Source organism: Engystomops pustulosus, chromosome 1 (assembly GCF_040894005.1).
Source record: "Engystomops pustulosus chromosome 1, aEngPut4.maternal, whole genome shotgun sequence".
NCBI classification, from domain to species: domain Eukaryota; kingdom Metazoa; phylum Chordata; class Amphibia; order Anura; family Leptodactylidae; genus Engystomops; species Engystomops pustulosus.
Genome location: NC_092411.1, coordinates 121,136,005 through 121,148,044, shown reverse-complemented (window position 1 = coordinate 121,148,044; position 12,040 = coordinate 121,136,005).

Here is a 12,040-nt window from a genome sequence, read left to right as displayed (position 1 = left end):
TGGCTTGTTCCCTTTAGAAAACGTGTTTTGCAGGAAATGTATACATTATGTACTTCAACTTTATCGCTAGGGCAACATTCATAGATAGAAGTGTGAAGAATGTTCTGCTATTTTCTGTTACGCCGAGTTACAACAAAAAGCATTTGGTTGCAGAAAACATGAAAAAAATAAGAATGGTGACAACCGTCAAAAATTGCCAGACTTGCAATCTAGAAAGCACCCTATGGGGCATTTTACTTACCCAGTCCATTCGCGAACCAGCGGAGCGTTCTCTGCTGTGGATTCGGGTCCGGCCGGGATTCACTAAGGCAGTTCCTCCGACGTCCACCAGGTGTCGCTGCTGCGCTGAAGACCATCGGAATGCACTGAAGTTCACCGAGCCATCGTGGGTGAAGGTAAGCGTGCATCAAGCGACACTTTTTTATAAAAAAAATGTGGCAGTTTTTCCGAATCCGTCTGTTTTTTTACGGCCCCTGATTTCCGTTGCGTGCATGCCGGCGCCGATGCGCCACAATCCGATCGCGTGCGCCGAAATCCCGGGGCAATACAGGGAAAATCGTCGCAAAACGGAAAAATTTGGTTAACCCGTTGCAAAAACGCAAATCGGGCCCTCAGTAAATGACCCCCTATATCTTAAATACACATCAAGCAAAGAGACCAAAGTATTCATTTTGATTTTAGTAATGAAAAGTTATGTTTTAATACTTTGGTCACTTTGCTTGATGTGTGTGAAAACAAAAAAAATGCTATAATAGACACAGTTTACACAGTTCCTTAATTATAGGAGAACAGGTATTAAAAGCCGTATTGGGATACAGCCATTCAATGCTGCAGTGGATACAATTCATAAAATGATTGTGGAATTAAGTAATACAGGCTTTGGGTGACCATTGAAGTATCATTGTTCTAGTGCAGTGGTTGCGAACCGTTTAGCGGGCGAGTTCCCAAACTGCAACCCAAAACACCCCTTATTTATTTCGAGGTGCCAACCAAAAATTAAAGCAGCAACTTATTGCTCCATGTTCCTCAACAACATTCCATCATATTGGCCTCCTGAGGACATCAACACAGTAGAAAGATGGAAAATGGTCATCATTTTTGCTTCTTTCCAGTGTCCCTCTGTACACAGAGAATTGTGGGACCAGAACAAGATCCTCCAAAGATAATTCAGCCCTGCCTACTCATTCTCCCTCTTCCTATAGTCCCAAGTAGCGAAGCAAGTATCAAAATATCACTGAAAGCAGCATATTTTAAGTTGCTTGGAACTGCAGGAAGATTCTTAGATTCCTGTCTGGTGTGCTGGGGCGATGGCCCGGGTGTCCACTTAAAGGGCTCCGAGTGCCGCCTCTGGCACCCGTGCCATAGGTTCGCCACCACTGTTCTAGTGGATATTTTTTTATATGTGGTCAATTGGTTCAGTTATAGAGTGGACCCATGCACAGGTAAAAATACATCACATAGCCCTTGTACCAATATATTAACTAAGCACCCTACACAGAACCCTTCTTTTATGCCTCCTATTCCCCCATTTTCCTACAATTCTAAATACACACTGTGTACACCGAGCTAACTTTAATAATGCAATTGGTAGTGGAAGAGCTAACACTTTCTGTTGTGTCCTCTATTCTCATTTCCCTTTTACTAGCTGACAGCAGCCGAATGTGTCATGTTGCTGAGTTCCAATTTCCCAAGATAGCTCCCATGTATCTCAAGACAGCAATAAGCATCAGAGAAAATCAGGTGCCCTGACTGGCAGATTTTTTGCCTTGACTTCCCAACATTTCCGGAAGAGAAAGAGGGACAAAATGGTGGCACGCTTACCCTGTAATGGAAAATAGCACCCAAATGTCCGAAACCCCATTTTTTTCCATTTTGCTACACCTAAAAATTATAAAAATATAAAAATATAAAGTGATCAAAAGATCATATAGTCCTGTTAAGGAGATCACACTGGTTTCAGACGCCATCTTGACTTAAGAAATCCCAGAATAAGGGACTGTCCTCCATTTTAATTATTAGCTAGGGGTCACTCTGGGGGTCAAAGCACTGTCCAGTTAATGTCATGATTAAAACTTCATTTTATATTTAAATCAGTTTATTAAATTCAAAACAGAGATAGCAAGGGGGGCGTGGCCGAGCTATGGAGGAGAACAGACGCGCTTCTGAGTAGCTCCTACAACTGAACCCCCGGATAAAGCTGTTCTAGCTAGCTACCCACCATCTAAACACCCCGATGGGTCCCAAGAAGCGGGGTACTCCCCTGGCACCGAGTGTCACTGCTCCCAAAGGCACAACTAAGGGGATCGGGAGATTCCTGTCCCCTACGGCTCCAGCACCCGCGCCACGTGGCGCCGACATGGCAGCGGAATCCTCCGTGCCACACTCCGCTCCGGCTGCACAGCTCCGACAACGGCACTCACCGGACTCCGGGACTGGATCCAGGAGCTCAACTCGAGCGGTGGATCTGGGTGGACCTCCGAGGATTCCCGGCGGGCGTCCGGCTGAGGAAGCAGAGAGAGCCGCGCCGTCTTCCAAGATGGCGGCGCCGGTACACTCTAAATCAGTCTCTCTCTGCGACACTGCAGAAGATCCTGCGCAGCCCGATACACGGACCCTGCATCAGCCCACAAACTCTCCACCAGCGGCTGGACGCAGAGTCACAGAGATGGGGGCTCCACCTCCAGCACCATCGGAGGTGAGTGCAGTAATGGACAGCCAGGGGCAGGGCGACACAGCAGGCAAGATGCATCTCCTAGCACCCACAGCGGCGTCTTGTGGGCACATGATACCGGGCTCCCAACCAGCTGACAAAATGCAGGGGTCATTTATGGCCTCTGGGGGCACTAAAGCCATAGGAGGAGTAGATGCCACTGTGAAGGAAGCGAGGTGCCCATCACAGGAGGCTCGTCTCAGGCCGATCACTGACCACAATGAGGCTCTTGACAGCTCCTTATCCCATGGACCGAACAACCCACATTCCCCGACCCTCTGGTCTTCCCAAGGTGAAGAATGGCCACCCACACCTGGAAATTGCTCCCCGGCAGTCCGTGCTTCACCTCCTTCACCCTCCTTATCAGAATCCCACTATCCGTGTGGGACAGCGCCTGCGATGTCGCCTTATTCCATACACCCCTCTCTGCTGACACAGCACTCACAGATGGTGATGACTGAGTTTCCGTCTGCCCTTTTATCACAAGAATTTGGGGCGTTGGCGGAGCTGAGAGCCCTCCGTGCACATCTCCGCTCGATTCCTACTAAGGAGGACATGGAAAGTTATGTGGCACGACTAGAGCAATCATACGGGGCAGAATTAGGGGTGGTGAAAGAAGATGTTCAAAACCTTACAGTCAGAGTCTCTGCTGTAGAAGATAGTCAAGCGACCACCTCTAACAGAATGGACAATCTCGAATCCACTCTGTCCCTACATTCCTTCCAACTACAATTCCTAGCTGACCAGCTGGACGACACTGAAAACAGGGGTCGTCGCAATAACATAAGGGTCCGTGGCCTCCCGGAAACGGTGGAAGCTTCCCACCTGCATGACACCCTTCGACAGATATTTAATTCCGTACTTGAGGCTCCAGAGGACACGCCCTTAGAGCTGGATCGGGCACATAGAGCCCTACAGGCTAAACCCAGTGATCAGGCTCCGCCTAGAGACGTCATCTGTAGGGTTCATAAGTATCAAATTAAGGACACCATTATGTCCAAAGCCAGGGACATGGATAACATACAGTTTCAGGGCGCAAACCTACAACTACTCCCGGACTTGTCCCGCCTCACATTACTTAAACGGAGAGCCCTTAAACCTCTACTTGGAGAGCTCCGTCGTAGAAATATCCCGTACTCTTGGGGATTTCCATTTTGTCTACACGTCCGATATAAAGGGGGTAGATACACCCTACGACACCCGGCGGAAGTTCCAGATCTCTCAGCTGCTCTAGGCTTCCCGGCACCAGTCATCACCGAATGGCCAAGGCTCCCTGTCCCAGAGGGATTAGGTAGAGTCCCCCCACTCCCAGCTAGACCTCCGAGACGTGGAGGCCGAAGAGGACGTCAGGGAGCTCAAGATAATCAGTGATACAGCCTGTTTGTAGTTATTTGATAATATGTTACATGTAGTCAAGTTGCCGCTGGGCTATAAGTTTACATTTTACCATGCCTTGAGGACTACCCCATGCTTGCTGGGAGAGATCCTTTACTCTACAAAATATTTTGTAAAAGTTGGATAGCTATCATTGTTCTTTTTTTCTCACGCTTCTTCATTAACAGCAACCGGGGGTCACAGATAATAGTATTTGTGTACTCCTCCTCTCTGGTTTACCCGTTCCCCATTGGGGTCTACACGTACGGCAGGCCCGTTCGTGTATACATAGTTTACACCCCTACTTAACCTTCAGATCTGCATAGACTAAGGTTATTATTTTGTAGTTGTTGATTTTGTCTAATCTGTCTATTTGTCTACCTTCCCTATCCAAATCCCAACCTACGCCCTCTTTCCTCCCCCTATTCTTTTCCCGTCTTCAACCCCATAACAGCCATGCCTAATTTGTCGTTGTCTTTCTGTTCCTTCAATGTCAAGGGTCTCAATGCCCCGGCAAAAAGGGGACAAATATTATATAGGCTTAATAAGCAGAAGGTCCTTATAGCCCTTTTCCAAGAAACTCATTTTGTGGCTAATGCAATACCTAACTGCCCTACTAACCTATATTCAAAATGGTTTCACTGCCCACACCCGGATAAAAAAGTAGGGGGGGTCTCCATAGCTTTACATAAAACTCTGAATTACATTCTGATAGACTCCAAATACGATCCAGGGGGTAGATTTTTGTTCCTAAAACTTAGTGTTGGAGGGGCCATTTTTACCATTGCTAACACATATTTCCCCAATTCCAATCAGGTCTCCTTTGGGGTCTCAGTACTCAGATCCCTGGCAGAATTCGCAAATGGGTCGGATATCGTCCTGGGAGGAGATTTCAACATGGTGATGGACGTGGACCTGGATACAACTACGGGTAGGTCCCCTGTCTCTTTTGCCAAATGCCGCAGATTAAAAACTGAACTTCGAGCTCTTCATTTGGTTGACATGTGGCGCACACTTCACCCTTCTAACAAGGAATATAGCTACCATTCCCTAGCCCACAACTCATACCATAGGCTTGACTATATTTTCCTTTCACATAGGTTACTGGACATGTTACCTAGATGTTCTATTGATACATTCCTCTGGTCAGATCATGCCCCTGTCTTTGGCTCTCTAGAAGGCTCCCCCTTTCCGGGTCGGAAAGGTACATGGCGACTTAATGATCACTTGCTGGATGATCACTTATGCATGGAGGAATTGAAAACGGCAATTCGCTCCGCTTCGGAGAACTCCATTCTGCATGCCTCTACACTTCTTGATACGTGGGATACCCTCAAAAGAAAACTGCAATCCATTCTCATCTCCCATGGGACCAGATTGAAGCGTGAAAGAGCTCATAAGCTTAAGTCACTCCTACAAACATTAGCTGACAAAGAATGCATTAACAAATCTAACCCCTCGGAGCTCTTAAAAGCTGATATCTCCTCCATACGCCAGGAGATTTTATCCATCCTTGACCAAAAATATCGTTGTGCTAGGGAACGCATGCAGAGGGGCTTCTTCGAATATGGAGACAAATGCGGAGCCTGGTTGGCCAAAGCACTCCATCCCCGTAACCCGACCACTCACATTTTTGCTATAAACTCCCCGGAAAAGGGGCTAGTACACAAAGAATACCAGATTCTAGACGAATTCTCCAAATTCTATTCCGAGTTGTATAACATTGGAGACGGCCAACTTGGGCCCCCCAAATCCTCCACAGAGGCAGTTGGCAGTTACCTAGAAACAAATTCGTTGCCCACCATCCCAGATACTGTGGCCTCCTCCTTAGAGGAGGATTTCTCAGAAGAGGAGGTGGCATATGTCATTAAGAATCTTAAACCCGGTAAAAGCCCAGGCCCTGACGGCTTTACACCTAGATTCTACAAGAAATGTAAATTAGAGTTGGTTCCCCTATTAACCAAAGCCTTTAACACCATCTCTGAGACTTGCCCCCTTTCAAGTCAAGCCCTACAAGCCTACATCACAGTGATCCCCAAACCAGGAAGAGACCAGACACATTGCGGGAATTTCCGCCCGATTTCCCTGCTGAATGTGGACACCAAAATATTTTCCAAGCTTCTAGCACTACGACTTCAACCTCTCATTCCTTCTCTGATACATCAGGAACAAGTGGGGTTTGTCCCGGGGCGGGAGGCCAGGGACAACACGATCAAGACCACCTCTTTGATAGCGAGGGCACAGACTTCCGGAACCCCCATGTGTCTATTATCCATTGATGCTGAAAAAGCTTTTGATCGAGTACACTGGGGGTTCCTGGAAGCGACCTTGCGCTCTATTGGGCTTGGCCCACACATGAGAGGAAGAATCATGGCCCTATATCGAAACCCATCCGCCAGGGTTAAGGTCAACGGTGCACTATCGTTGCCACTGTCCATATCCAACGGGACGAGACAGGGATGCCCCCTCTCACCGTTTCTATATCTTCTAGTAATGGAGTCCCTGGCCGTTGCACTTCGTAACAATCCTGACATACAGGGATTACAGATAGGACAGACCCACCATAAAATGTCCCTGTTTGCGGACGATTTGCTCCTCTATGTCACTAACCCCCGAATTTCTCTCCCAGCAATACTGAAAGAATTTGACACCTTTGGAAGACTTAGTAATTTCAAAGTTAATTTACAGAAGTCGGAGATGCTGAATGTGTCACTTCCCCAAATGGAGGCTTCACACTTAGCATCGGTGTTTCCTTTCCGCTGGATGGATACGTCCATTAAGTATTTGGGTGTCCACATTCCCTCGGATCTTTCCCGCTTATACTCTCTCAATCATGAACCACTGTTGAAAGCCATAGCGGCTGATCTGACTAAATGGCATCCATTGGCCCTATCCTGGTTTGGGAGAATCAATGTGCTAAAAATGGACATCCTTCCCCGACTTTTGTACCTTTTCCAGACTGTTCCCTGGGATATACCACGATCTTTTTTTGTATCCCTCCAAAAAATTGCTCGCCACTTTGTATGGCGGGGGTCTTTACCCCGTATAAGAAGAACTCTTCTTGTACGACCCAAAATAAACGGAGGGGTGGGGATGCCAGATTTTATATCCTATCATAGAGCAGCCATAGGTGCCTGTGTTTTGGATCTTTTCCATCATAAAACAAGAAAATTATGGGTCAAATCAGAACTGGAAACCTCTCCCCCACAGGCGTTGGGCTCGTTTTGGTTACCACAATCCGTTACTTTGCAATCCCTTCATTTACCACATGTTCTGAAGACTATCCTACAGATTTGGAGGAAATTTGCATTTAAACTACAAATAGTATCCGTACCGGGACCCATGACTCCAATTCTGGGCAACCCACAATTCCCTTCGGGGCTCAACGTCCGGTCCATCCTGGGGATGGATAGTGCATTGCCTAGAATCAGAGATGTGGTGGGGGAAAATGGGCTCCGTCCCCTTCTGGAAATAGGCACTGGGAACACGCCAGGATCTTGGCTCACTTACCTACAACTCCGACATTTCATATCTTCTCTGGCACCCATTTCAACTCTCACAGCCACTCTTACCACGTTTGAAGAGCTATGCCTCACTAACACTCAGCTGACTCATACCATATCACTTTTGTACGGCGTGTTTTTGGCAAAGGAGACGGGGGACTCAAAGCCGTACTACTCCAGGGCATGGGAAACGGCTCTGGATAAAGAACTGACCACGGAACAGTGGTCTAATGTATTTCTGCTAACTCATGTTCTTTCTTCCTCCTGCAGACTCCAGGAACTGAACTTTAAGATTCTCTCACAGTGGTACCGCACTCCGGTTAAACTGAGACAAATTGATCCTCAGATTACGGACCAGTGCTGGCGTTGCGAGGGCGATATTGGTTCCATGCTACATATTTGGTGGAGCTGCCCTCTCATTGCCCCCCTGTGGCAGAATATTAATCAGCTATATAATGTATTAACCAAATCCCAGGTAACCTTCACTCCGGAACAAGCCCTTCTCTCCGCCCTCCCGGGACCTATCTCTAAAATCAAAAAGGGCCTACTGAGACATCTCTTGGTGGCTACCCGTCAGATTATTCCCCGCTATTGGAGATCCTCGACTCCTCCTTCCAGAGCTGACTGGGTGGCTGCCCTGAATCACATATTTAGAATGGAAGAATTGAGGGCCATTGACAACGACAGAATCACGCAGTTCCATAGTACATGGTCACCATGGGTGACCTTCAGGGAGTCTCCCTCCTTCGCTGCATGGATCACATCCGGAGCCATTCCCTGAGATGGCCGGACACAGGTCTCTCTCTAATCCCATCCTTTACCCCCTTTTCCTTAAATTTCCTTTTCTCTTGCATTCCTACCAAATATCCATTCCTACCCCTTTTTGTTTTGTGACTTTTCGTACTACCCTACCCCTATGTCTTTAATGTCAAACTGTTCCTTGGAAGCATTATGGTCTTGATTAAACTTTGCATGTTTATTGACTCTATGTAATCAATCTCTGGCTCAGGTGGCGTGTCATTCCACTGCTTTTATGATCCCGGGCCGTCAACTATATGTACAATTCATATTACATTTGCTTCCATTTTATGACAAACTATGTTTTGGTTTACTGTATTTTGTATGTTTCAATAAATGTTTATTGACTCTAAAACAGAGATAGCAAGACAAACTTTCAATAATACATGTATAACACAACATATATGAAATGCAGGTATTATGCGTAGACAGCAAAAAAAGAAAGAAAAAAATTTAACAGTTGCCCGGCCATTTCTGTCACCCGCTAGTCAGGAGGTACATGTTTCTTATGGACCCAGCAAATCTATCCTTTTAATGAAGAGTGCGTACAAGATTCTCATGAGGATATATCCATCTCGGGGTCTCTGTATGGTACTGTGATATATTTTGCATGGGTGGATCCTTGTCGCCTCCCGTATGTGCCAAAATTGGTAGCAACCATGTGGGGGCTTTTTCAGAGAGTACCGTCTGACCCTATTATTTTATTTGGAGTAATTCCTATTGCTAGCCTTGCATGCTTGATTGTAGCTCTGATGTGGCCTCTGGGCAGGTGTATATGGGAACAGACAAACAAATACATTCATTCCACTAACAAAGGGTGAGACAAAGACAGAGGGGTGCGGGATCCGAGTAGGGGAATAAGGTTCTCGATAAAGTAGTGCGTATTCTGGTAAGATATACGGACACACAGTGTGCGTTTACAGGCTTGTCTAAGGTTTTGGGCTCAGGATGTCCTTGAGTCTTTGGGTTTCTCTGAATGCAATCTAAGGTTGCCATAGTTTTAAAAATTTCTCTCCCATGCCCGATGTGTCTGCAATGGATTCCACCATGCAATGTATATGTATCATTTCCTGTGCCCATTCGGAGATTGTGGGAGGTGCATTGGTTCGCCATTTCGTGGGTATTACAGACCTTGCAGCAATAAGTGAAAATCTCAGGAGATTCCGTTTTTGACTACCAATAGACTCGGGCAGTATCGAGAGTAGAGCTATCTCGGGTGTTTTGGGGGCTAATTGCCCTATGAATTCGGACGTGATATCAAACACCTGGTTCCAGAAATGCAAAATTTCGCTGCACGCCCACCAGATGTGTAGCATAGTGTCTTTGTCTCTACCACATCTCCAGCATGTGTCCTGGAGTGTAGGATAAATGGAGTGTAGGAGGGTAGGGACCCTATACCATCTAGTGAAGATTTTTTAGCTTCGTTCTTGACATGAGCTGGCTACCGATAGCTTGTGAGTAAACAGAAGTGCCTTATCCCAGTCCACTGCAGACAGTGGGGTGTTAAGGTCCCTCTCCCAACCCGCCACATAGGGTAAGGGAGTGGTGTCTGATTCCTTTAGGAGGAGGTTATATATTTGAGAGATGCAGTGTTCCGGAGGGATGTCTAACCTGAAAAGGGCTTCAAATGGGGTAAGTTGTTTGTTGAAAGACGCCCCTGATCCCGGATGCTTTAGGAATGACTCCAGTTGAGTCAACTCTAACCACGATAAGTTGGAAGAGGTCGCCAGTCCCACTAATTCTTGGTGTGATGGAATCAAAGCCTCTCCCAGTATGTCATGCATACAAAGGTCTTCATGACTATACCGACCTAGAAACACTGTCCTGGAGAATGCCGGCGGGAAGCCGGGATTACGGAACAGAGGCGTGAGTGGGCTTAAAGGTCGAGACAGGATCTTGTTCTGGGTGAGAGCTCTCCAGAGTTTCAGTGTTGATGCCAAGAACAGTGTCTGGGGCTCTATATCTACCCGTTGGGAGGATACCCACGGTAACACCTTGATGGGGAGCTATACTGTTCCAATCGGACCCATTGTTTAGTGGACAGATGGTAGTGCCAATCCAGTAAACGAACTAAAACGGCAGCCCGGTGATAGAGCTTGAAGTCTGGAACCCACCCTCCCCCAGCTGATTTTGGTCTAACCAAGAACCACCAGCCAATCCGCGGGCGGGTGGAAACCCATATGAATCGGAGGAGCGCTGACTGGATTGATTGGAAAAATGAGGTGGAGGGCCTGAAAAATATAGAGAAAGCGGGGTAGGATGTCCATTTTTATGACGTTGATTCGCCCAAACCAGGATAGCTGTTTCCTATTGTATCCTTCCAAGTCTTTTAATGTACGCTCCAGCAGTGGTAGGTAGTTGTATGCGTATAGCTTGGAGAGGTCTACTGGTACCTGAAACCCCAGATATTTAATGGACTGTGTTCGTCAGCAAAAAGGGTAGTGATCCCTGACGGACTGTGCTTCATTATGGGGTAGAGATATGTTGAGCATCTCGGACTTAGAGTAGTTAATCTTGAAATTGCTCAATTGGCCATACCTCTTGAGTTCCTTCAATAAGGAGCGGAGTGTAATCCTGGGTTGGGAAACATAGAGCAAGAGATCATCAGCAAAGAGTGCCATTTTGTATTGACACTGACCCAATTGAATGCCATGTATGTTTGGGTTATTTCTGATGGCCGTAGCCAAATGTTCCATCACTATCACGTATAAAAGGGGTGAGAGGGGGCATCCCTGGCGCGTTCCATTCCTAATGTGGATTGGTTTAGAGAAGAACCCATTAGCCCTAACTCTAGCAGTGGGCTGGTTGTATAGGGCCATAACCCTCCCCAAAAACTTCAGGCCCAGCCCCAGGTTTGTCAGGGCGGCCAACATAAACCCTCAGTTTACCCTGTAAAAGGGTAAATCGATAGACGGCAGGAGGGGACAGACCTCTTCTGAGCGTGTTGCATGAGAGTAAACGTCTTGATCAAGTTATCTCTAGCCTCTCTACCCCTCACAAAGCCCACCTGGTCTGTGTTGACTATTTTTGGGAGGAGAGGGGCCAGGCGATCTGCCAGGACCTTAGAGTATAACTTCAGGTCTACATTCAATAGTTATATCGGTCTGTAGCTCGCCGGTGTTAAGGGGTCTTTGTCCGGCTTCAACAGTACACTAATGTTAGCCTCCAAGGACTGGGGGTGAAAGGCCAAATGCTGGGATATGGAGTTGAGCATCCGTGTCATGAACAGGGACAATGTTTCCCTGAATGACTTATAGAAGGCGGGGGATAATCCGTCTGGCCCTGGGCTCTTCCCTACCGGTGTGTTTTTGATAGCATCGGCTACCTCTACTTCACTGAAATCTTTTTCTAGTGCCGTCTCTTTTATGTAGTCTTGTATTTTTCTGGTCATGGGTAACCGATTTAGGTCTGTAGACTGACCCTTGATATTATACAGTTGAGTGTAGTACACGCCAAACTCCGAACTGATTTCGGCCAGGTTGTGTGTGACCTCACCCCCAACGGTCTTAATACAAGGTATGTGTGTTGCTCCTGATCTAGGGTGTAGAAGTCTAGAGAGCTGGCATCCACATTTATTTGCGTGTTCATAAAGGCGGCCCTTAAATTGAAGACGTTGGGACAGCGTTTTACGATCTAGTAGGGCCCTTATCTCATC